General features: G+C 38.7%; 1 pseudogene; it reads right to left on the bottom strand.

The window, feature by feature from the left end:
* The window catches only part of LOC127652350 (116 kDa U5 small nuclear ribonucleoprotein component-like), a 28,596-nt pseudogene extending 8,175 nt beyond the window's left edge, over positions 1-20,421 (bottom strand).
* Between the last annotated feature and the right edge of the window lie 2,532 nt (positions 20,422-22,953).

Here is a 22,953-nt window from a genome sequence, read left to right as displayed (position 1 = left end):
AAAAAGCCAGACACAAAAAAAATTGTGGAGCTTGAATCACAACTTCTAACTTTAGAGCAATCCAATCAATGCTCTTTCTCTGACACAATCAGCAGAATTGCTGTTGTTAAGAATGAGCTTAATACATTACTTAGACATAGGGCAGTGTTTCTCATTCAAAGATCTTGACAGAATTATTATTTTCATGGGAGTAGAACCAGTCATCTTTTAGCTTTGAGATTATGTAATAGTAAAAAGTTTGCCAATATATCTCCTGTGAAATCCTGATCTGGTGGCATTCTTAAGGATCCAAAGGACGTTAATGCTTTTTGTTTTTTTTATTTCAAACTTTATAGCTCTATCTTTGCCAGTGAGCCCGATTCTTTTGCGTCTTTTTTGTCCACTCTTGATTTACCCGTTGTCAAATTTAGAATCTGAACAGCTGGCCGAACCGATTTCTCTGCGAGCATTAGAGTCTGTATCAAGGGTATGAACAAGGGTAAATCTCCAGGTTTGGATGCTATACCTGTGGAATTTTATTTAACTTTTTGGCTGAGTTATGTCCTTTTATTATAGACATGATAAACCACTCAGTCGCTCAAGGATCTTTTCATTCGTCGACTATTATACACTACCATTCAAAAGTTTAGGATCACTTACTCATTCTTTATTTCATTTTTTTGCTCACATTTTAGAATAATAGCAGTCATCACAACTATGTAATAATACAAATGGAAATATAGGAATTATGTTGTGACAAAAAAATCCCAAAGAAATCAAACTATGTTATATTTCAGCATCTTCAACGTGGCCAAACTTTGCATAGATTTCGCAGAAATGTACTCTTGGTATTTTCTCAACCAACTTCTTGAGGAATCTTCTGAGATGTTTTTTAAACAGTATTCCCATCTATCTGCTGGGCACTTAGTGGCTGCTTTTCTTAATTATTCGGTCCAAGTCATCCATTTAAAATATATATTTTTTTATAACATTTTAGTTTTATATTGAAATAAATAAATATGGTGGCACAATTATATTTTTGTCTACAAAACTAATTTCAAATATTTAAGCATATGCCTTCAGATCAAAACGTTTTTAATTTCACGAGAAACATTTCAGGCAAGAGACCCCAATCTTTTGAACGGTGGTATAGCTATTATTTCTCTCCTTTTAAAGAAAGACAAAGACCTGACTTCTTGCTCTAGTTACCGGCCTCTTTCACTGATTGGGACGGATGTTTAGTTACATGCCAAGGTGCTTTTCATTATTTGGAGGGGTTTATGACTAAAGTGGTTCACCCAACCAAGAGGGTTTTATTAAATCTCGCTCTGCCTCTGACAATCTTCGCAGGCTCTATCATATTGTTTATTCAGTGGGTCAATTAACCTCTCCATGTGCAGTACTCTCTCGATTTGATGAAAGCTATTGACAATTTAGAATGGGATTATTTATATGCCGTCCTAGGTCACTTAGGTTTAGGATCAGGATTTATAGATATGACTAAAGTTTTGTTTGACAACCCTGCACCCAGTCTCTTTTGCCTCTTAGTTTTGCGGGCTTTGTCTGGTTGATAATCTAGATCTGAATCAAATAAACGCAATGCACTGAGATACTGGGTATCATCCTCTCTCTTCCTAGCCATAGGCTGCGTTTCAGCCACATAGCATTCATGACTACCAGGCAACATATCAAACAACACTGGTAAGTCTTGGCCTAAAAGCATAGTAAGAAAGATCGTCGACCAGACCAACTTTCAGCAAATAAACCTGCCTCTGCACTTCCACATGGACATCAGCTTTAGGATAACATTTCTCGTCTCCATGAATGCAACGGATGGGCACCTTAATAACAGGATTTCCGAGACTTTCTGGAACTAACTCTGTATGAACCATTGACTGAATACTGCCTGTATCAACTAAGGCTCTTAATTCCTGACCATTAAAGACTACAGTTGTATAATGTAAAGGAACGTCCTTTCTCTGCTCAGTATGAACCAGTCATGGCACACAACACAAATTAGCATTTGTGGAGGGATTGTTGGGACACTTTGGTTAGTATGCCCTTCCTGTCCACACTGATAGCACACAACACCCTTCCTAGTATTAAACTTCTGGTTAGGGCTATGACTGACAGGACCACCCTGATCACCAACAGTCATCCCCTCACTTGTGGTCTTGGTCCAGGTTGAAGACCTCTTGGCTTGACTCTTTGATTCTTTGGACCCTCGCCACTGGCTTTAAGTTCATACTGGCTTCTTTCATCAAGCTGACATAAAAACATTTGCCAAAGCCACAGCAGCAGTTTTCGGGTCACGTTCTTGATCCATATCTGAAGATCAGGGGCTAGCATATGCAGAAATTGTTCCAGAACAATCACTTCCCCAATTTTTTCCTTGGTTTGATTGTGGGGCTGAACCCATTTGTGATACAATTCTATCAGTCTTACATATAACATCTTTGGGGTTTCATCCCTCCCTACATCTGAAGGCCGAACTGCAGGCGATAGCTTTCAGAGTTGACGTCATATTTAATCAAAATGGCCACTTTGCCCTTCTCGTAGTCGAGTGATTCAGCGATGGCCATATGTAGAAACTCCAAGCTTTGCCAGTCAGTAGGGGCACTAATCAAACAGCCCAGTCAGATGTCGACCACCGACATGCCACAGTTATTCTTTCAAATGCTGTAAGTTATTGATCTAAGTCATCTAACTCAGATAGTTGTTGCAGGGGAGGCTCCTTTTGTACTGCCAGCTTTCCTAGCCCAGGGTAGTCGTACTGCTGGGGAACTAGCGATGCCACTGGTTGTGTTACTAGGAATCTGTTGGAACACTTGAGTTTCTTGTCTGGAAGGATGAGACACAGAGTCATCATGGCTAATGCTGCCAAGCCCTGGACTAGGTACAGGAGTGGTGCGGTCATGTATCCGGAACATGTTCCTGAGCACCTGGAGACAAGCATCCTGAGGAAGGTTTCCCAATTCCATCTCAGTAACACCCTCCCCCCTCTCCTCCTGTGGCTTTCTTAGTTTGCCTAGTCTGAACTTTCTTTGGCTCAATCATTGAAAAAAAAAAAAAAGACTGCAGTAAGGCCAGAAAAAAGGTCAAAAAGCTCAAAGCGAAAAAAAAAAACTACCACTCACTACTGCCCCCTAGTGACATCCCACCGCTGCCACCAGTTGTGATGGATCTGCCTTAAAGGGTTAGTTCACCCAAAAATGAAAATGATCCCATAATTTACTCTTCCTCAAGCCATCCTAGGTGTATATGACGTTCTTCTTTCAGCCAAACACAATCGGAGTTATATTAAAAAATATCCTGTCTCTTCCAAACTTTATAATGGGAGTATAGGGTACCTTAGATTTTGAAGCCCAAAAAAGCACATCCATCCATCAAAAAAGTAATACATATGGCTCCAGGGGGTTAATAAAGGCCTTCTGAAGGGAAGAGATGAGTTTTTGTAAGAAAAACATCCATATTTATAACTTTATAAACTATAATCGCTGGCTTACGGTAACGGCCGTCTGTGCATTCACGATAGAGTAGAGTTCCGGCGTATGACGTAGGCATAGCGCAAACTCAGGTGAGAAGTGACGAACAGGTAGATTATGGGATAATTTACATTTTTGGGTGAACAAACCCTTTAAGCAACATCAGCAAAAAACAACAAAAAGTCAGTAGCCACAAAACAAGGGGCAAAGTGACGGTGTATATTGACAGTCTTTTATTAGAACTTGCTTAGGCAAGTAAAAACGTGATCTCAAACATCACCACTGGTGAGAAAAAGGCAAAAAAAATAAAATAAATAAATATCAGCAAAATGCAGTTCAGTTCACATCATATAACTTGTGAAGAGAACAAAAATTATGTCAAATAACACTGTTGCGCTAGCCTCTTACTCTCTCACAAAGCAAAACCTAAACAGGACTAGACACTTAAATAACACTCACAAGACAAGACACAAATTTAATTAAAATTTTGTGGCCAGCACCATACACATACAGAAGGGGGAATTAACAAACACAATATTACACAAACACTGAAAACACATGTCCTGGAAACAACATTATATAAATTATTAAAATCAGATTAAATAACATTTACTCAAGATCAACTTCCCCAATGTTCCCTCCAGAAATTCACAGTTCATCTACCCTTACAAATTCCTATAAAACAGTTCCATTTCCTGTTTGAAACTCTTTACTGATGGACCAGTCCATCCGAACATTATGAAACAACCATAGCAGGTACCAAACATTTTAAATCATGATATAACAGATTTAGAGCCTTTCCTATAGTTATTTTAGTCAATATAAATTAAAGTGTGTTAATCAGGTTTTAATAACACTTTAGTCTTTTTAACTGATTTTAATATTGTTTTCTTTAAACCAGATAACTAAGCCTGTGCACTGACTCACTGAAATTATATATGAAGTATAACGGCAAAAAAAGATGGTAAACTAAACCGATGGTGTAGTGTCCTTTCATTTATTGACAAGTTCAAATATAAAAGTATAGACCCTATATGCGGCCTAAATCATGGTCTTCACACGCCAGCAGTTAACCTTGCTAGTGACACAGTCAAATAGTTATATTAATATTTTCCAGGACATTTAGGTTTTTTTTTTTTAATTTTCATGTCTTTTCCATGACTGGAAAACTGCATTGCAAAATTCCAGGATTTCCAGGATGTGTGGGAGCCCTGATAATCTCGAAAACTGTGGTGCTAGAGAACTCCCTCTGTTTGTTTTGAATGACCCATCCAATCCGACACAGCAACACGGACTCAAACCATGGCATAAATTGGGGCGGGACTACCTTTTTGTTATATAAACAGCAGATGGGGGTGTATATTTGGAAAGCTGTTTTCAAACAATAGGGATGTTCCGATATCATTTTTTTTAAAAAATTACAAATACCGACACTTACTTTCTGATACTCCCCAATATCGAGAAGATTTTTAGAAGAATATCTCAGCTCTGAAGGTCCAAACAATGCGAGTGAATGATGACCAAAACCTTAAAACTCCAAAAAGCACATAATGGCAGCATAAAAGTAATCCATATGACTCCAGTCTTTTAATCCATATCTTCTGAAGTGATTTATTCAGTTTAGGGTGAGAATAGACCAAAATGTAACTCTAGGCACGATCATGATTTCAAGCTCAATTGCACTTCCTAGTGCTTGATGCATGTGCAGAGTGCTACATGGGGCTATAGGAAGTATAATCAAGCTTGAGTTACATTTTGGTCTGTTCTCACCCAAAACTGATAAGATCGATTTAAAAGACATACATTAAACTGAAATCTTATAGATCAACTTTATGCAGCCTTTAAATGCTTTTTGGAGCTTCAAAATATTGGCGATCTATCATTTGCATTGTATAGACCTATAGAGCTGAGATATTCAAAAAATCTTTGTGTTCTGCCGTTTTGGGTGATGTATTCTTTTAAGGGTTTTCAAACCGTCGAATGAAACATTATTGTTCGTAGAGACTCTAAGAACTGTCACTTCAAACTTTCTACAGTATTTACTAATATATTGTAAGGGGATTCAGATGGGCAAGGAGGAGGCAAGAACCGGCTTGTCAATATAAATAATGTTTAATTAAACGCAAAACAAAAAGCACAAACATAAACACACACATGATGGACATGCCCGTAATACTCTCTCTCTCGAACTGTCGTCACCGGCCGCCTTTATCCCTCGCGCGCCCCATCAGGCCGATTGGGGACCGGGTGTGCGACATTCCAGCCCGGCCCCGTCCCCGCCCCCCTCTGCTCCACATATATATGCATTTGTGTGTATATAAATCTTTCCTTGACCGTACAATCATATAGTGCATTTATAGACAGTTCCACCTTAACTATCACAGTGCATTACAAATCTATCTCAGATGTGTAGAATACTAATGCAGAAACAAAAGTTTTTTGGAGTTTTTTAAATTTACACTCATCACATAAAGGACCCTCTCGTGTACCCCACTGGAAGCCCTGTAAAATACTGCCCTTCACTGAGCTGAAAAGATCTTTTTCTACCTACACACACACACACACACACACACACACACACACACACACACACACACACACACACACACCAAAAGTTAAGTTCAACTGACAAGTGCATGACCTCTCACAAACACGAAGCATGTCACATGCAAGTCAATATTTTTCACACCTCTGATTTCCTGGCATAACACATGGCAATACAACTATACACTGTTTAATTTGTACTGACATGAACATACATTTAATCCACACAGGGAATACAATTACTATGTAACAGCTGTATATCTACAATCACAAGCTTTTATGGTTTTCCTATCTTTTCAATAGTCAGAGGCGATATTTCAATTCTAAATTTAAATGGAATATTCTGGGTTAAATTCACATTGAGCTCTATGGACAGCTTATGTTGCATGCTGTCTATTAACAAAGATAAACATTTGGACTTTTCCACAGTTTGTAAAAACAAACAAACTAACAAAAAATGCATTGACAGTCACTGATGAGATTATAATGTAAACAATGGAAGTCTATGGGGCAATTGGTGTAGATCACAGTTAACCTGGAATATTCCTTTAATGCATTTGCAATATGATCACATTTAAATTGCAGAACATAATTAGAAAAAAATATTGTCAGCAGTATCAAGAAGCTGACATGTTTATTACCTCAGAGGGCAAAGTGTTGTCTACCAAGATGTTGGGCCCAGTCGTATCGGGTCCAAAAGCTCAAATGAAACGAGCTGCCAGCAAATCCCAGTCATACTTTGTCTGGAAAAACTCTCCCAACTTTTTTCTACAGCGAGAGCAAAGGAGACACAGAGAGAAAAATAATTAAGCTGGTTGATAGATTGTAAGTGAAATATCTTGTGAAGTTCTTTGTTAGTTGTGTCTTATCAACCTCTAATGGCTTCACATCAGAGCAATACAAACACACACATAGCGGTGGAAAAGAGGCCAAGGAAATATGACCATTCAAGTGTTGATTTGCCTATAGAATTTAAAGCTTGATAGCCAAAAAGCACTTCTCATAAATTCTCACATGTAGGGTTATGTTTCTATATAGTAAAAGCAATGTTCAGACCAGCCTTTCTACCCGTTCTGTGTGATTTGCACCACCTCATTCTCAATGTTTTCAGCCAGACCCTTCTCCAATGGCTCAGCAATCATAGTGATCTTATTCCTGCCAATCACACACACACAAATGCAATTACAAACCAGACAAAAATGTCCAAATGCTGATGGCAAAATTTGCTATGCTGTCAAAACTTTTACAAGTCAGATTTCAAGAAATACATTCATCACAAAACTAGAGTTATGACATTTACCTCACTTTTTATTGGGTGTTTCCGAAAAAAAACTTGTCCACAACAGTCTCTACCTACAATAAAAGTCTGAATTTATCATTAAACAAAAAATTTGGAAAAGATTAAGACAAGTCAAGATAAGACCAAAGTGAAGCAGAACATGTGTGAGAGAGCAAGAACGCACCTAGATGTCAATATCGGAGTACATTTTCCGCAGGTCGTGCATCACACAGTCCAGGTACAGCTCACCTGTGCCAAGAATCATATGTTCTCCTGATTCCTCTACCTAAACACACACAAAATAAAACACAGTTTAACCCAACTGTGCAGTAATGATTGAAGACCCAACATGGATGTTACTGGATTAAATTGACCCCACAGATAAATCATTTCTGAATAGTCAAAATTTGCTGTCCATGAACAAGCATGTGTGAAAGACATGGTAAGATTGAAAGCAATTTATATTGTCATATTGAAATCATAACTGTGGATAATATCAAGTTTATATTAAAGGGATAATCCACCCAAAAATGACAATTCTGTCAACTTTTATTGAACTACATAGTCAAACTTGAAAGTGAATTGTGTCGGAGACTGGACATACTGTCTGGCATCTCCTTTCGTGTTTCATGGAAGAAAGTCAGTCATACAAGGTTGGAACATCATGATGACAATTTTAAAGTTGCCGAAAGTCTGTGTTAAAAGTATGGCAGCATGATACATGGAATTTATCGAAATATCGCAAATGTATGCAAATGCAAGGGCTTGCGATAACGGAATGACATCAATACAGTAACCTTCAAGGTGACGCAGATAGCAGAGAATAGAATGGGCGTTTGATTGTCACTTAGTGTGTGGACGTGCAGTGTGCACAGGCGCAGTCTCAAATGATGGATTTGTAAAGATGTAGCTGTAACCAGCAATATAATGTGCTTTCAATCTGCGATGTGTGCAGTTAATGAGACCAGAGGCCAATATACAAACTCAAACTTGGCTTGTTTACTGGCTGCTGTGGATCTGTGTGTATACAGTGGGTACGGAAAGTATTCAGACCCCCTTAAATTTTTCACTCTTTGTTATATTGCAGCCATTTGCTAAAATCATTTAAGTTACATTTTTTTCCTCATTATTGTACACACAGCACCCCATATTGACAGAAAAACACAGAATTGTTGACATTTTTGCACATTTATTAAAAAAGAAAAACTGAAAAATCACATGGTCCTAAGTATTCAGACCCTTTGTTCAGTATTTAGTAGAAGCACCCTTTTGATCTAATACAGCCATGAGTCTTTTTGGGAAAGATGCAACAAGTTTTTCACATCTGGATTTGGGTATCCTCTGCCATTCCTCCTTGCAGATCCTCTCCAGTTCTGTCAGGAGCACTCTGGAGAAGGTTTTCGTCCAGGATATCCCTGTACTTGGCCGCATTCATCTTTCCCTCGATTGCAACCAGTCGTCCTGTCCCTGCAGCTGAAAAACACCCCCACAGCATGATGCTGCCACCACCATGCTTCACTGTTGAGACTGTATTGGACAGGTGATGAGCAGTGCCTGGTTTTCTCCACACATACCGCTTAGAATTAAGGCCAAAAAGTTCTATCTTGGACTCATCAGATCAGAGAATCTTATTTATCACCATCTTGGAGTCCTTCAGGTGTTTTTTAGCAAACTCCATGCGGGCTTTCATGTGTCTTGTACTGAGGAGAGGCTTCCGTCGGGCCACTCTGCCATAAAGCCCCGACTGGAGCTCAGCCACAGTGATCTTTGGGCTCTTCTCCCCCGATAGCTCAGTTTGGCCGGATGGCCAGCTCTAGAAAGGGTTCTGGTCGTCCCAAACGTCTTCCATTTAAGGATTATGGAGGCCACTGTGCTCTTATGAACCTTAAGGGCAGCAGAAATTTTTTTGTAACCTTGGCCAGATCTGTGCCTTGCCACAATTCTGTCTCTGAGCTCTTCAGGCAGTTCCTTTGACCTCATGATTCTCATATGCTCTGACATGCACTGTGAGCTGTAAGGTCTTATATAGACAGGTGTGTGGCTTTCCTAATCAAGTCCAATCAGTATAATCAAACACAGCTGGACTCAATTGAAGGTGTAGAACCATCTCTAGGATGATCAGAAGAAATGGACAGCACCTGAGTTAAATATATGAGTGTCACAGCAAAGGGTCTGAATACTTAGGACCATGTGATATTTCAGTTTTTCTTTTTTAATAAATGTGCAAAAATGTCAACAATTCTGTGTTTTTCTGTCAATATGGGGTGCTGTGTGTACAATAATGAGGAAAAAAATGAACTTAAATGATTTTAGCAAATGGCTGCAATATAACAAAGAGTGAAAAATTTAAGGGGGTCTGAATACTTTCCGTACCCACTGTATATCAAAGGATGGGTTTAAATTAATGGATTGTCCTGTGAAATCATTCCTCTCATTCTCAAATTCAGCACAGACTGATAACAAGCACGTTAAACCAAAGCACAAGGAGAATATATGGCAAGCGCTTCTGGACATACATTTTCAAATAAAAGTCCAACATTGAATGAACTAATTTTTAAATGAATACGAACATTAATTACAGAGTAAAAATGTAATAATTTACAACACAGATTATTTTAGGATAATCCACAATATGGTGAAATTAACTTTACAATCATATACGTTTTACAGAAAAATTCAAACAATTGAAGATTAATTTTAATATTTGCTACATAGCTAATGATAAAAACTCTATATTATATACGGTCTATATTAAATTTGGAAAAACTGTGGTGGAAACATTTATTTGGGCAGTGGGGTTTCTGGTGTTCTGTGCACTCCGATGATGTCATCATAGTGTTATCATTTCACATGTCGCATTTTCCAACAACTTACTGCATATTGCATTTTTCCTCCCTATTGTGCAGCTCTAGTTAAGTTTAAACTGGTACAAAATGACCCGGAACTGCACAGAAGGGTAAATAAATTTAAAAAGTCCAGATGGACTGATTTGGCCCTAAGGATTAAGATATGACGGAAGTAGGAATATTGTTCCATGTAGATAGAGCGGTGTTGTGCTAGAGTGCATTACCTTTGTTGTAAGTGAAGGATAACTTTTGTTGACTTTTCTAAGACTGTCCATCATGTTGGGCAGTTCAGAGGGACCGGCTCCACAGCGATCTTTATCACTGATGCAGTGTTAAACTTCAATGGCCTAAAGATCTGAGCCTACTCACACAAACTGCATATTATTTAAAATTTCTGTTAATACAGTAACACATTATTAACCAATAGCTCTCTCTGTCTCACCTCTTCATTTCCACAGGGTTCTGTGATTGTGGCAGTTTTAACGATAGGCGGGTCACATGCCTCGATTAGCACCCAGTTGCCATCAGGAACCCGATTCAACTCAATCTGATATCTAACATTAACAAATAACCCCATGAACATAACACATCTGCATTTATAAACTCAACAGGGTAACGGAAACAAAAATCACAGTTGAATGACCAATCAGACTGTGTTTGTGAAGGTGACCTGGCAACAGAGATCCACAGGCATCTGACAGTGCAGATCTGTGAGTCCTCCTCATCCTCCAGGGTGTAGTTCCCTCCCAGAACCTTAACAGGATGGCCCACCTGCAGGGTCCCGCTCAGAACTCGTCCGAACGCGTGGAACTGTAAACCGTCATCTGTGCTGTACATCTTAGTGGTGTGACACATCAATGGACCCTGAAAGAGTGAGAAACATTTGGCTATTATTTGGCAAGACAACATATCCTTGTATTCAAGATACATTCAAAAAACAAGTTTTTATATATCAGATAATTTTGCATTCTCAGATAATTTTAGATTAAATTTGTTTGGATATTTTACTTTTTTACTGGAAAACAAGTAAAAGATACTGATTAACAATATGATTTTTTTAAGTGTAATGTTTCTACACTGATATCATGCTCTATAAAATACAATCTTACATCAGGGTCACACTCAGCCATTGTCTCTCCGAGGTCTGAGTCCAGTCCTCCTGTGTAGCCGTGCTCAATCTTGGCTTTGGAGCCCTCCTGAGGAGATGATATGTGTTGCACACACATATCCACCAAAGCCTGTTGAAACAGCAGACATTACTACACTGTACATACACCATGCCTGGTTTATAGCAATGCAGCACATGACACCACAAAGACTCCAATTACACTACAAAACATTATCACATTGTTTCTGGTGAACACACACCTGTAAACTCCCCAAAGAAGCTGTTACAGATGAGGCGCAGCAGAGGCCTGATGTTGAGCTTTAACTCCTCTTTGGTCAGATGAACACCGAGCTAATCTAAGACACGTGGCAGAGATGGACCCCCAACCTACGGATACACAACAATTAAACACAATCTGGACATTTATGTGTTTGAATGCCTATGTGCAAAAAAGATGTATAAATCTGACATGGGATTAGGGTTTGGGTGATTTTCATGATATTATTGCAATGATTTTGCTGCCAATATAAAATGAAGCAATATCGTGTATATCACGATGACTGAAGTGTGCTTTTTATATAGCCACTATGTATCCTAAAAGCGCATGATTCATCAAATTTCATGATCCTTCGGGGCTGCAAAATTCATCAACATCTCAGCATCGTAATATGCTATTAAACCGCAAAAGGCTGCGATTTCATGCAATGAATACATATTGTCTTGTCGAGTTAATTTTCAATGCCCATGCTTCAAACACACACGTCTGAATCCCAGCGTGTTAATTTGGCATTGTGTCTCCTAATGGATAATATGGATTAAATAAAAAAATGGAGAGTGAGAATCTTTTTAAAAAACACAATTCATGTAACAAGATTTGGACTTAGTTTGGGATTTGCCTCATGAGACCGGAAAAATCAATCTGCTGTGAATGTCTACAAAGATTTCACCAGCAACATTAAACACCTTCTGACATCCCACTGCTTTTGCAGAATACACACAGGCTAGTGCCACTTCATTTACACTAAATGCTTTATCTTAACATTTCCAGATTTACCACTTCTCAGAAAAATGAATTTTGAAAAATGAAGTTTATTTTTTCCCAATTAAATGCGTGGTGGTAGTAACTTTGCACTTATGATCAGGGCTGCGTTTCCCAAAAGTATCGCAAGCTTAAGTTGATCGAAGAGACTTTTTAAGCTTGCAATGTTTTTGGGAAATGCAGCCCAGAAACTTTTGCTAAAATTTTTTTAATGTTTTGATATGGCAAAGTGTTTCTTTTTTATTACATCATACTAAGGATGTATTTAGGTAAAAAGTTGCCATTTGAGCCATTTCCCAGTTCATCAATCACTTATTTTCACCACTTCCAGAGCAACAAGTGGAATGATTAGTTTGTTGGTTATGTTGTGACACACCGCTCCAGACCATGATGGACCTCCACCTCCAAATCAATCCCACTCCAGAGTTCAGGCTTCGGTGTAACGCTCATTCCTTCGACGACAAAAGCGAGTCCGACCATCACCCCTGGTGAGACAAAACCGTGACCTGTCAGTGAAGTGCACTTTTTGCTAGTCCTGTCTGGAGATGTTGTTGCTAGTGATGTCTGGTAAGGACCTGCCTTACAACAGGCCTACAAGCCCTCAGTCCAGCCTCTCTCAGACTATTGCGGACAGTCTGAGCACTGATGGAGGGATTGTGCGTTCCTGGTGTAACTCGGGCAGTTGTTGTTGCCATCCTGTACCTGTCCCACAGGTGTTATATTCGGATATACCGATCCTGTGCAGGTATTGTTACACGTGGTCTGCCACTGTGAGGAGGATCATCTGTCCTCCCTGTAGCACTGTCTTAGGCGTCTCACGGTACGGACATTGTAATTATTGCCCTGGCCACATCTGCAGTCCTCATGCCTCCATGCGGCATGCCTAAGGCATGTTCACGCAGATGAGCAGGGACCCTGGGAATCTATCTTTTGGTGTTTTTCAGAGTCAGTAGAAAGGTCTCTTTAATGTCTGTGACTGTAATAACTGTCACCTTAATTGCCTACCTTCTGTAAGCTGTTGGTGTCTTAATGACCGTTCCACATGTGCATGTTCATTAATTGTTTATGGTTCATTGAACAAGCATGGAAAACATTCCTTAAACCCTTTACAATAAAGATCTGTAAAGTTATTTGGATTTTAACAAAATTATCTTTAAAATACAGTGTTCTGAAAAAGGGACATTTCTTTTTTTGCTGAGTTTATAATGATTCAACAAGTCGCGAGCCATTATGTTATAATCTAGCTGCAGCAAGTGCGCGCTCGAGAGAAGAGCATCCCCGAGACCGAGTTTGCATCAGCTGGGTGCAGTTTCAATCTCTTCCCCTTATATCGGGACATTTGCAGACAATCGGGACAGCTCAAAAGAAGAGCTGACTGCACAAAGATGTACCAGTTTCAGAGTTTGTAGTTAATTACATGATCTGCTTCCATATTATTTTAACTTTAATAAAGCTATTTAAAGCAATTATATATACCGGGGTGTTTCCTTTAAAGATGCTTGTCATGCAAGTTTTGCTTCTGCGGAGCGGCAGCTCCACTTATTCCACTACGAGCATGCTTCTATATTTACTTATTTTATATTTTTGCATTATAATTCCCTCATACTTTGCGATCTACATCACCTGAAGCAGTTTGGAAAGTTTAGATTACATCTAGACTGTGAGTTGTGTAATTCTTCCTCTCCTCAATCAGGTACGAGCTGCAGTGCTGTTCTCGCACGCCATCATTAGAGTTTAATGTGATCTCATGTTACATTGAGTGAGATCAAACGACTAATCTACAAACGGTTTTTCAACAATTTTTTATTGTCGATGTTGTTGATAACGTTGACTAATCATTTCAGCCCTTGTACACTGTATAGCCTACAATTAAATATATACTGTATAGTGACGTTATAGTGCTTTTTATCGTTACAATCATCACACATCTTACACAGCCATGGTGTTATAAATGTAAGTGTTTAATCAAGGCTCTTCCCCTTAATCACTGGTGGACTTTGTGATTTTGTCTCTGGTATGTAAAAAGGAGTATCACTTTATTAAGCTTTATAAATAGAAACAAATGTTTTGCTGACTTTTGGCGCATCTCACAGCGCAGCACACAGAAGGTATGTGGAATTTTGGTCACATACTGTACGGTATATGGCAGCGAGGTCACATAATACCTTATAAAACAGGTAAATAGAACAGACCTCTTGGCTAAATTCAAAGGTGGTATATTTCAAAGCTGGATGTGTTTACTCTTGTTGGAAAATGAGTAGACGGTACAGTGAGGAAAATAAGTATTTGAACACCCTGCTATTTTGCAAGTTCTCCCACTTGGAAATCATGGAGGGGTCTGAAATTGTCATCGTAGGTGCATGTCCACTGTGAGAGACATAATCTAAAAAAAAAAATCCAGAAATCACAATGTATGATTTTTTAACTATTTATTTGTATGATACAGCTGCAAATAAGTATTTGAACACCTGTCTATCAGCTAGAATTCTGACCCTCAAAGACCTGTTAGTCTGCCTTTAAAATGTCCACCTCCACTCCATTTATTATCCTAAATTAGATGCACCTGTTTGAGGTCGTTAGCTGCATAAAGACACCTGTCCCTATACAATCAGTAAGAATCCAACTACTAACATGGCCAAGACCAAAGAGCTGTCCAAAGACACTAGAGACAAAATTGTACACCTCCACAAGGCTGGAAAGGGCTACGGGGAAATTGCCAAGCAGCTTGGTGAAAAAAGGTCCACTGTTGGAGCAATCATTAGAAAATGGAAGAAGCTAAACATGACTGTCAATCTCCCTCGGACTGGGGCTCCATGCAAGATCTCACCTCGTGGGGTCTCAATGATCCTAAGAAAGGTGAGAAATCAGCCCAGAACTACACGGGAGGAGCTGGTCAATGACCTGAAAAGAGCTGGGACCACCGTTTCCAAGGTTACTGTTGGTAATACACCAAGACGTCATGGTTTGAAGTCATGCATGGCACGGAAGGTTCCCCTGCTGAAACCAGCACATGTCAAGGCCCGTCTTAAGTTTGCCAATGACCATTTGGATGATCCAGAGGAGTCATGGGAGAAATTCATGTGGTCAGATGAGACCAAAATAGAACTTTTTGGTCATAATTCCACTAACCGTGTTTGGAGGAAGAAGAATGATGAGTACCATCCCAAGAACACCATCCCTACTGTGAAGCATGGGGGCGGTAGCATCATGCTTTGGGGGTGTTTTTCTGCACATGGGACAGGGCGACTGCACTGTATTAAGGAGAGGATGACCGGGGCCATGTATTGCGAGATTTTGGGGAACAACCTCCTTCCCTCAGTTAGAGCATTGAAGATGGGTCGAGGCTGGGTCTTCCAACATGACAATGACCCGAAGCACACAGCCAGGATAACCAAGGAGTGGCTCTGTAAGAAGCATATCAAGGTTCTGGCGTGGCCTAGCCAGTCTCCAGACCTAAACCCAATAGAGAATCTTTGGAGGGAGCTCAAACTCCGTGTTTCTCAGCGACAGCCCAGAAACCTGACTGATCTAGAGAAGATCTGTGTGGAGGAGTGGGCCAAAATCCCTCCTGCAGTGTGTGCAAACCTGGTGAAAAACTACAGGAAACGTTTGACCTCTGTAATTGCAAACAAAGGCTACTGTACCAAATATTAACATTGATTTTCTCAGGTGTTCAAATACTTATTTGCAGCTGTATCATACAAATAAATAGTTGAAAAATCATATATTGTGATTTCTGGATTTTTGTTTTTAGATTATGTCTCTCAGAGTGGACATGAACCTACGATGACAATTTCAGATCCCTCCATGATTTCTAAGTGGGAGAACTTGCAAAATAGCAGGGTGTTGAAATACTTATTTTCCTCACTGTATATTTGAAAGAAAATTATTTAATATATTTTGTTATGATTATTATTAATTTATTAAAACTACATGCAGTCACACATAACATCCTATCCTCATTTGTAGAAGTCTGAAATAATTTTGTGTGCTCAAAGTCAAGTATCTTTGATTAAACAGCGAGGGAATGCTGTATAATCGTGCAGTGTACACACATCACAATAGCAGTTCTGATCTGATGATTGTTACATATAAATGCTCATATCAATCTGATCACTGTATGTAGCGTTCATGTAAACAATACATTCAGAAACATCAATCGGAATTATTTAATTCCAATTAAAACAAAAAGTGTCCATGTAAACGCAGCTAGTGACAGGAAGACGAGCAAAATTACCTGCCATGTGCATGATATAGGCTACCCGCACTTTGAGTGCGCTAATTTAACTCCATGGGCTACTATTTAATATATTTGGCAATTTCCAAGCTCCATTGTTTTGTAATTTCCTTATTTTGCCGATCATCGTCTGTCAATCAATGTTGCAATCTGCATCGGGATATTTGTCAGATATCATTGATATCCGATTATGTCGTCCTATCGCCCACCCTAGTAAATATTGCTTTTTATTAATTGTATCCAGTGTTGGTACATCTTGATGAAAATGATTCAATATCATTCTTCCTTGTGTTTATTTAGTGAAAAACATTCCATCATTACTTTTATATTATGCATTAAACATTTTCAGACTTGTTTAATAAATAAAAAAATAAACTTTTCCTGCCATTTTAGACCAATACAAAATTATCGAGATAAGTATTGAATATCATCATAAAGCTTAAAAATATTGAGACATAATTTTTGCAGCTAAATTGCCAAGCCCTACATGAGAGTTTGTGTCTCACCTGTGAGATAATCTTATACAGTGGCTCTAGGACAAACTCAAAAAAGCTGCGCTGAGAGTTGCTGTTGGGGGCTTTCTTTGTTAATGTCCTCCTGATGGACACAAAACCCAACCAATCACAATCAAAGAACAAAAAAGGAAACATGCAAAAGTAAGGGAACAGTTCAACTACTGCACTAAATTTTCAGAATAATAAAAAATAACAATAAATGTATTAGGGATATGCACGTGTAATTGATTGATCGTGTACTTATTTAGATTTAAATATTCAACTATTAAAAACTACTTGAATATTGCAATTTGATTTTCCTTTTTGCCTTTGCTTGCCATGGGGAACATTAAACCAGGTTCTTTCACCATATCTTGCCATTAGTTCTCCCAAAAATACATTTCTACCATTATTTAAAGTGATTTTATCACTTCATAAGACTTGAAATGTATGTCTACAGTATATTTGAGTGCAAACGTTTTTTGTTTTTTTGTTTTTTAATCTATATGCATAAAAATGCTCATTTATTCATAAGAAAAACAGATTCAAAAGTTGAACGTTGAACTTACATTCAAAATTTAAAGTAATCAATTACTCTTTTTTTTGTTGTTTTTTTTGTTTTACATGTTGAAGAACTCTACACAATTACTCAAAATGCCCATCCCTAAAAATGTTTGCTGAGGTGCTCACGTTTTGGGGTTGAAGTACATGTCTCCCCACAGTCTCTTAACAAACTCCATGTAATGAATGTCACCTGGAATTCAAAAGACAGAAAGATTAGGTTTCCAAACAAGAGCCTTGAGAAAAGTACTGTTGTACACATGTTTGTTCATTTATTTATAGCTTACCATAGGTTTCTGCATAGATTTTAGCAAAGGAGCCAAGAGTACAGCAGATGCTGTGCTGCGAGGAGGCAAAACACACATTTCCCAGCAGAGGAGACACAATCAAAGATTCATCTGTGCAGTATGAGAAAAACAGAGAGAGAAAGATATAATCAGACTCTGGAAACTCAGACTAAAGCTGCTAATTAAACCCAGGAAATTAGGTTGAACAACCTGCAAGATAGCAAAAAACACCTTCCGCTTTATACACTTAATATAACACTTCACATTCAAAACATAATATCCACAAAGCCACATATAGCCTATAAAATGAGAACTCTGTCATCTTAAAGACAAGTAATTAAAATACAAATATAAGCTGTCGGATCAGTCCATTTGGGACATTTTTTCTTACCTCTTATACTAAATGCGAGTCACAAACACCGTCAGTGGTTTTAAAACGTGTTCTTTTGAGGATCTTGTGGTGCCTTAGCAACCCGTTGACCTTGTCCACTATGTGGCACAGTTTGTTGAAGGCGTCAGTAGGGGGCAGCTTCAGCTCTACAATCAGACGGTCCACTTTATTAATACAAATAGTAATGGCCAACCTCTCCTGCACCGCTTGTTCGATCAGTCACTCAGTGTTCAGCATCACACACACACACACACACACACACACACACACACACACACACACACACACACACACACACACACACACACACTAAAGTCATCAAAACTATGGAGATACATAAATGGAACTATTGGAATTATGTTGTAACTAAACAAAATCCAACATAAATCAAAACTGTGTTATATTTTAGCTTCTTCAAAGTTCTAGAATTTGCAGACATGTACTCGTGACATTTTCTCACACAACTTCTTGAAGTATCACCCTGGGATGCTTTTTAAACAGTATTGAAGGTATTTCCATCTATGTTGGGCACTTATTGGATGCTTTTATTATTTGGTCCAAGTCATCAATTTCAATTTTTATTTTAGTTTTATAATTAAATAAATGAATATGGTGGTACAAATATATTTTTGTCTACAAAACTAATTTAAAACATTTAAGCATACACCTTCAGATCAAAAGACTTCAGACTTTGACTTTCAGTCAAGTGTTTCAAAACTTTTGACCAGTAGTGTACATAATATAGAGCTAGATTAATATGAATTTAACCTAGCCTTCCCTTAGGATCTGTGGATGTCCTCAGTTATATAGGAAAATAACATTATAAGTATTAAATTACAGTTAATTTTTATTAACAGTATTAATTAGCATTGTAGAAAAAACAAAAAAAAAAACTCTGAAGTCTATGATATGTCCCTATTGAGATAACCAAGTAGATATGTGAACTAACCCCCTCAGCTGCATCAAAAAAAGTACGATGCCATCGGACAGACTGACTGCAGAGGTCACCTCATCAGAGATAATAACATGACCTAAGGAAAAGCACTTACATCACTCAAGCATTGCAGTGTAGATTATCAAGCATTAGTGTATTTTCATGACTGACATTTTAAAGAGATTTATGTCAGCTATTTTAAATATGTGAACATAATTCATTTGTGAGCATAGGGAAGAGGGAGAGAGAAAATGTACCTGGTATGTCCATGATATTGAATAGGTAAGATTTGTCCCGTGAGTCAGGCAGCACCATGGTAACAGGAGTGCTCTTGATGCCAACTCCTCTCTTAAAAAACACACAAAGAACACACACACAAACTCATGACTAACAATCTGTGCATATAAGATAAATATACAGGACACATGTTTGCTTGTGATATTAATTCAGGACATTTCTTACCTCTTGCTCAGTGTAAAGGTGTCTGTGTACCGTAACTGCAAGAAAAGATCAATACCTTTAACATGCGCAATTACCTTGCATAGCAGATGTGCCGATCAAAAGTGAAACCAAATGAGCTCCATGAGCATGGCATTACATTTCAGTCACAACTGAATTTATATGCAAGCTATTGAAGTGTTTTTATAATTACATTGGTACACTTACATCAGCGTCGTCTCTCTTGCAGATTTCAGGATGAGTCTGTTCAATAAGGCAGTCCACAAAGTAAGTCTGTAGGGCAGGAACAAACAAATCTGAGCTTTTTGTCCCCAAAACCAGAGAAATCAAACCGAGGAGCACTCAGCAATTTCATATGTTGTGCTGGCCGGTCATCTAAGACTCATACTGAAACCTTCTCACTGTAGAAAGTAATCAGCCATTCTAACGGTGATGTGAAAAAGTATTTGCCCCTTTCATGATTTCTTTTCATGTTTTGTGTATCATGTTTTGTGTGGATCATTGTCTTGCTGCATAATCCAGTTGAGCTTGATCTTCAACTCACTGACTGATGACCGGACACTCTCCTTTAGAATTTTCTGGTAGGGCACAGAATTCAAGTTCCCCTCAATTATAGCAAGTTGCCCCGGCCCTGAAGCAGGAAAGCATCCCCACACATCACACTACCACCAGTATGCTTGACCGTAGGTGTGATGTACTTTTTGTGGAATTCTGTGTTTGATTTACGCAAGATGTAACAGGACACCTGACTTCCAAACAGTTTCAGTCCACAGAACATTCTCCCAAAAGGTTTGAGGATCATCAAGGTGTGTTTTGGCAAAATTCAGATGAGCCTTAATGTTCTTCTGAATGAAATGAAATCGCAGAAAACTTACCCTGTATAATGGTCAGTTAGAATCACTACTTTATTTTAAGAATGAGAAATGTCAGAATAATGGTAGAGAGAAATATTTCAGCTTTTATTTCTTTAATCACATTCCCAGTGGGTCAAAAGTTTACATACACTTTGTAAGTATTTGGCAGCATTGCCTTTAAATTGTTTAACTTGGGTCAAAATATTTGGGTAGCCTTCCACGTGCGTCTCACAATAAGTTGCTGGAATTTTGGCCAATTCCTCCAGTCAGAACTGGTGTAACTGAGTCAGGATTGTAGGCCTCCTTGCTCGCACATGCTTTTTCAATTCTGCCCACAAATTTTCACTTGGATTGAGGTCAGGGCTTTGTGATGCTACCCCCAAAGTTGTGGCAAAATGGCTTAAGGACAACAAAGTAGGGCATAGGGATGACCACTTTCGTTTGGGATTCGCCCATTGTTGTATGTAAATTGCACGTCCAGCTGCGGTAACCGCTTCAACTGTTTCAAACTCTTCAAACCTAATCGAATAATTGTTGAGTGCCAGTAAACTGGAAAGTTTCTGCAAATAAATTTATTGATTTTTTACACAAGTATATTCTGCATATTCTGGTTAATACATAACTCAAACTGCATTATTTAGGCTACACGTCAACCAAAAACACTGATCCGTTTGCCGCTTGAAGAGATTCTGCCGATTTATTAACTTGTTTTAGATATACAGTTGAAGTAATTAAAGCTCACTTTTTAACCACTCCACAGATTTAATATTAAATTCCTGAAAACAATAAACAAGCATTAGGGATGTCATGATGTGAATTTTTGATGGTACAATTATTGTCTGATTAACAAAAATCTCAATTTCACGATTTTTAGATTCTCTGTAAACTGACCTATTATGCAACAATAAAACCCTCCACAAACATATCACAACTTAAGTTTTAAAGCAGCATTCATTAGGACATGCAGTTAACATATTCCTACTTCTAAGTTGAAAACAAGAAGTTAAATTACTTGTATTTAAGTTTTTGCAATTTTCTCTATCTGCCCTCTGACACCAAAACATACTGTACCTTTTCAACAAAAAAGTATCTATACCCTTTCAATCAATACAAATAAAATATAAATAAAAATGAATAGCCATAAACAACTATAACTTAAACCATATGTTTAAAATAAAACGGTGTCAGGCTAGGAGAACCTTCTTTCTTTATTCAGTAATCTAGGGCCGGTTTTTCAAAAGGTTTAATCCGGATAAAGTAATCCTTTTTTTTGCGATCCGTGATCACGTAATCCAGCTTACTTTTGAGCCAGTTTTTCAAAGCAACAACGGATTGGATTGGATCTCAAGTCTGGCCTTGGTTTGCTGCAGTTTGGTCAGAGTCAGTTGTTCCTCTGCCAGACGAAGCTGTGCTTCTGCCCTTTCAGTCTCTTTTTGCAGAAGTGCCTTGTAATCATCATCTTTGTTTGATGAAGGGCGCTTCAAGCCTTTCCTCTGAGATCCTGTGGCAACTACCACTGGCTCAACCAATGAGGATCCAGCTTCTTCCAAAGGAACAGAGCTGAGATTCAATATAAATACGCTCTCTGGATCAGCCTCAGGAGGAACTGGCAGATTCTCCTCCTCCTCCTCAATCCAAGGCTCGCCATCCCCTACAACACCTTGAATACCATGGAGAGCTTGCGACTTCTCACCTCCAATGATGTCGAGGACCACATCTGTGTAATCTCCCCTCTTAAATGGCTTGTTGCCTGTTTGTGGGCTTTTGGCTTCAGCATGGTCCTTTGTTGCCCTGGCCTTAAGATTCTTCCACCGCAATTTGATTTGGTCTGTGGTCCTCCTCTGGCCAGACCCTATGGCATTCACATTTTCTGTGATTAAAATCCAAACATCATTTTTCTTTTTGTTGGTATCCTTAGCAGAATTAAGACGTCCCACTATTGTTCCATAATGGCACCGAACACCCTCTAGTAGTGCATTGGTTTCAGCAGCAGTGAAGTTACAGCTTCTTGAGGCCATGGTTCCGTTGCTTTACTATAGTGAACATTGTTCATCAATTATAGGCCTTGGGTCCAATTGCCTCAATTGAACACAAGCCAAAACTGATCAGTTGTAATAGGTGTGTTTGAAAAGACCAACTACACAGCCATATAAATCAGCCTTTCTCAGAGGATTCACAGAGAGACAGTGAAATGGCAGGTGTTGTCCACCGCCACCACCACTTTGCCAGGAGAGGATACCGTCAAAGAGTGTATGTTGAACGTACCAAGCCACTGGAGCAATACACCACTGAGGAGCAGTATGTCCGGTTTCAGCTTTGGGAAGGCTGATATAGAGTACCTTGTGAACCTTCTCAGGCCAAAACTTCAACACAGAACCCAAAGGAGTCACGGTCTGTCTGTGGAAGACCAGATCCTCATTGCTCTCCGATTTTATGCATGTGGGACTTTCTATCAA

The sequence above is a fragment of the Xyrauchen texanus genome, chromosome 12 (genome assembly GCF_025860055.1).
Source record: "Xyrauchen texanus isolate HMW12.3.18 chromosome 12, RBS_HiC_50CHRs, whole genome shotgun sequence".
NCBI classification, from domain to species: domain Eukaryota; kingdom Metazoa; phylum Chordata; class Actinopteri; order Cypriniformes; family Catostomidae; genus Xyrauchen; species Xyrauchen texanus.
This window is presented reverse-complemented; position numbering and strand designations above follow the sequence as displayed.